The sequence below is a fragment of the Capra hircus genome, chromosome 22, assembly GCF_001704415.2.
Source record: "Capra hircus breed San Clemente chromosome 22, ASM170441v1, whole genome shotgun sequence".
Taxonomy (NCBI): domain Eukaryota; kingdom Metazoa; phylum Chordata; class Mammalia; order Artiodactyla; family Bovidae; genus Capra; species Capra hircus.
In genome coordinates, this window is record NC_030829.1 from 52,655,275 (window position 1) to 52,659,992 (window position 4,718).

The following is a 4,718-nucleotide window of genomic DNA, read 5'->3' on the forward strand; positions in this document are numbered from 1 at the left end:
AGGCCTGAGTCAGAGCTTTCACTTGAAAAAAAAAAAATTAATTATTTTTTTACCAAACTCTGCACTAGCCCAGGACTTTGTCCCAGACCCCTGGTCAAGGAGCAGAGGCAGGTCCAAGCAAATCAGTGTTCAGGTGTCCTGGGCTGGGCCTCTCTGCTACTGTCCCTCTCTGCTACTGTCCCCGGGTTTGCCGGCCAGGTGCCCAGGCCAGTTCAGCCCTTCAGGTGTGTCTGTGCCTCAGTGGTCTTCTCCTTGCCCTGCCAAGCCTTCCTCTGACTAGTTGTCCTTCTGTCTGCTCCTGTGTACCCCCTGCCTGCCCCTTCCAGCATTTTCTGCATCTCAGAAATTTCAGGCCTCCATGAAATATGAGCACAACCCCTGTGAGTGACTTCATTCAAGTTTTGGACACCTGGAGAAATCAGATGATGGCCCAGAGTAGTTCAAACCCAGGCCACAAGCAGGAAAACTGAGGCTGGGAAGGTCTGCCCTCCAAGCACTGGGCATCCAGTGTCCCCCAGCTAAGAGAGATGAGGACCCTCATTCTATCCAGCCCTTGTCTTGATCCCTGCAGACCCACGCCTCCCTCTCTCTATCTGACTCTTTACTCACTGGAACATGTGCTCCTGATGTGAAATCAGCCAGGAAGCCCTGACAGGCTGCTCACTTCCACTCTGACCGCCCCCCCCCACCGGTCCCCAAGCCGCCCCCTGCCAAGGCTTGTTGCAGGCTACAGGGGGGTGGTGGACAGATAACAGGTGACCTCCCTCTGTGGTTCTGCACAATGAACTGTAGCAGAACCAGTGCTGGACCTGGATGCCAAGGGTGAAGATGGTGAGGAGGAGACCGTGCAAGATCCTGGGACTTCACCTCGGGGCTCAGAGGCTGCCCTTCTGCCGGAGCCCAGTCTGAGCTGGTTTGAGTCTGGAAGTCTCAGGCTCAGCCTGACAAGGTGTAATGATTCACGTGGTAGCTGCTGCTCCACGCATTCCAGCCACAACCCCCAGTGCTTAGCACGTGAGACGACTGGCCCGGAACCACCCCTAGTGTCTGGGGCATGTTCCTAGGGCCCCCCACCTCAGGGGCGACCTCTCCCCAGGTCTTCCAGGCTCCTGGGGAGGAGGGTAGTTTCGAAAGTAACTCTCTAGTTCACAGGCTGGAAAGAGGGGTGGGGAGCTTGTCAATACCTGGTCTCCAGGTAGGGAAAAATGAGGCTTGGCGGGGCTTTCCTGGTGGTCCAGTGGGTAAGACTCTGCACTGCCTCTGCAGGGGGCGTGAGTTCAGTCCCTGGGTGGGGAACTAAGATCCGGCACGCCAAAAAAAAGAAGAAAAGATGAAACTTAGAGAGTAGCCTTGGACTGGCCAGGGGCACGTAGCCAGACTATGACAAACAGGGTTCTTACGGGAGCTTGCAGGGTTCCTGCTCCTGGCCTGGGCAAATCCCAGTGTTTGACTCCAAGGAGTATCCCGAGCAAGGAGACCATTCTGTGACTAAGGCCATTGGAGGGGCAGGGGGCTGACTTCAGCTTTACAGGTCAGCGGGCAGCTGTGTTCAAGGGAGAAGGCTTCCTGTGCCCTCTGTGTCAAACTTCCCAGCGCCCTGAGCTTTTCCCCATGGAGTCTGTCCCTCCTCTGAGCCCACACACACCCCCTGCTCCCATCCTTCCTGGCCAGGGAAGCAAGAGGCTGGGGCTCAGCGCCTGTTCTGGTCTGACCTGTGGATCCTGTTCGTGGCCTCTGTTTCTCAATGTGTCGTTAGCAGATGGGCAGTTCAAGGCCTGAATGGGCCACATAAAGTGCCCAAGCCCTCGGGTCCTGGACACAGACCTGGGAATCTGAAAACCTGAGGTCCCTTCTCCCCATCAGCCTTGGGGGCTTGCCTGCGCAGGTCAGGCCGTGTCCCTCCAGTGGGCCCCAGCCCAGGGCTCTGAGGCGCGAGTCTAGCGCTCAGCTCCGGGGACAGGAAGTCGTATTTTGGTCCCGGGTCCTGAGGAAGGAGGCAGGGGGAGAATGGCAGCTCAGACCCAGTCATGTTTACTCGGGCCCGGCCCCCTCTGAGCTCAACAGGCCCATTCATTGGGAGCCCCATAAACCCTTCGGGGCTCCCTGAGGTGCACAGCGCCTGGACGCCAGGCCTGGCTGCCGCCCCCAGACCTGCTGGAGGCTGTGGGCAGCAGGTGGGGCATGAGGGAGGCAAAGGCGGGGATGGCCATGGGGGACCCAGACATGCCTTGGCTTCCAGAGCTTTGCCTTGGGATAACGGTTTCTGCCCACGTACACTGTGGAGCAGTTGGGGAAATCGGAGGGGTCTTCATGGCTGTGTTCCCTCGGACCAGGCTCCCGAGGACATGTCCTCCAAGCATGTGGCCTTCAAGGCAAGCCTGACGCTGTGGTGGTCCAAACCAGAGCTGACTTCCTGGTGAGGACCCTACGCCTGCCCTTGGGTTGTCCACAAGCCATGCCCTGGCAAGGTGGGCATGGGTGTGCAGCCCTCCGGGGTGGAGAGAGGCCCTGGTCGTCTCCAGTGCTCTCTTCCTCATCTATTCAAAGGCAGATCTTCATGAGAAGTGGAAACGAGGGGACTGGATGGGTCACTGAGCGATGAGGTCCTAAGGTCTGCTTACTCGCAGATCAGGAGGGGTGGTTCATACCAAGAGCCCCACCACGCGATCCTCCCACTCTGCTTAATCAGATGTGGTGGAATATTGTCCTGTGGTCCCTTGAGATGGAAGGGGTGCAACAGCATTTAGTGAAAACAACTGTGGGTTGGGGGCCTGATCCACCCCCACCCCCAACTCCTGTGTGACCTTGGAAAAATCCGTTCTTTGCCCTGGGCTTGCTCTGACCGGACTCAGAGGGGATGCAATCCAAAACTCCGCTCAGCAGCCGGGGTTCCATGCTGGCCAGGGAGGGTGAGGGTGGGAGCAAGACTTCCCACCCCAGACTCTCTTCAGTAGCTCCCCTACATGCATGGGGGCATCCTGGCCATCCCCTCAGGGACCCTGGCTGGGGCAAGAGCGGAGTCTCCTTTCCCTGACGCCTTCCAGGTGGAGTGTGACTTCCCGCTCCAGCGGTTGTAAAATCCCCTGAAGCCTGGTGGGTCCCTAGTGGTGGTGGGGGTGGGGGAAGGGAGGGGGAGGGGGAGGGGGACGGGGGTCTGTGCCTCGGAATACCCCCCTCCCAGGCGTGTTTGACACGTGTTTCCGCCTCTCCCGGCATGGGCTCCTGCTGCTGCTATTTATAACCTTTAAGAGCTCCTGCCGACTGCAAAGTTTTCTTAAACTCAAAATATCACTGAGGTCCTGGGCACGCGTTCCAGAGGCCGGCTGAGCACTGCGGTTTGAAGGGACGAGGGGGCCAGGGAGGAGGAGGGAGGAGTGGGAAGGGGGTTAGCTCAGACCCTGGGTCTCGCCTGGGGTCAGTGGTGGGGAGGCCTGGGGTGGGGGAACCCCTAGTTCTTGCAAGTGAGGGTTCTCTTTGGCCTGGAGGGACCCTCTATGTGGGTGGTCCTTGTTCAGACCGGGCCATTTGAGGACTGCTGGGCCATCTCTCTCTGGGCCTCAGTTTCCCCTCGTCCTGAAAGCCTCAGGGCTCGCTAGCCGGGCGAAGCAGTGAACTGGCAGTGACACAGGGGACATCTCGGGCTGCGACCAGGGCTGTGTCTGCCTGGCTGTCCAACACCCGGCAGGCACAGAGCCTGGCCCAGAGGTGCCGTGGACGTTGGCTGAACTGGCCAGAAGGGGAAGTACTTTGGGGAAGTTTATAAAACTGTGTGGGAGAGCGATGTTCAGAGAGGGACAATGGCAGGCCAGAGGTCACCCAGACCAAGTCCCCAAGCCTTCCCAATACCCAGGGCCCTCTATGGCTGTGGAAGAGGCTGAGGGTCCCAGCTGGGGACACGTGAGTCACCACCTTGGAGGAGGATCTGGGGGTGACTGAAGAACGGCTATGCCTGGCTCAGCGACCTCCCTGGAGCCTGGAGGGGGCACTGCTCACCAGCTGGATCCAGGGAGCACTGGATGCAGTTCAGAGCCACACACCCAGCTCCTCCGTCCTGGGCCACTGCTCCATCTCTGGGGCCCCTCTGCCTCCTCAGGAGTGAATGAAAAGCTCAAGCCCTGTTTCCCAGGGGGAAAGCAGAGGCCCTAGGGACCATGGACTCAGTCATGCTCTCCACCGGGAGGCTGGTGGTTTAGCTTCCCCTGCCCCTGCAGCACCCGTTTCCTTTCCTGCCTTCCTGAGCTGGTGTTGAGGGTGCAGAGGCAGGGAACAGGAGCACTGACCTCTGGGCCACCTAACATATCCCGCCCCTCCTGCAATGCCCTTTGCCCCACAGCCAGCTCCAGAAGCCATTCCTGGCCGAGGGGGCAGAGCTGGGTCGCAGATGGAAGGGTGGCCACCCCCGCCCCTCCCACTCGGAGCTCCACATACATTTTCCAATTTAAGCATGACCACAAAGGGCTATTTGGGGGTGGACGGGGGCAAAGAAGTGATGACCTAGCAGAGAGAGGAGCGGGATGGGAGAAAAAGGAAAGTATTTTGGAGGGTCAGACCTCATGAAGCCACTCCTTTGATCAGATGCCTTTCTGTGGCGCTCCTGAATCAAATCACTTACTCCTCAAATGCTTGAGTCCTTATTGTGTGTTGGGCTGGCTTCAGAGGCTTGGACACCCTGCCTTTGGGAGCCACTTCCCTACAGGCCCCACTGCCCCGGGGTTCCC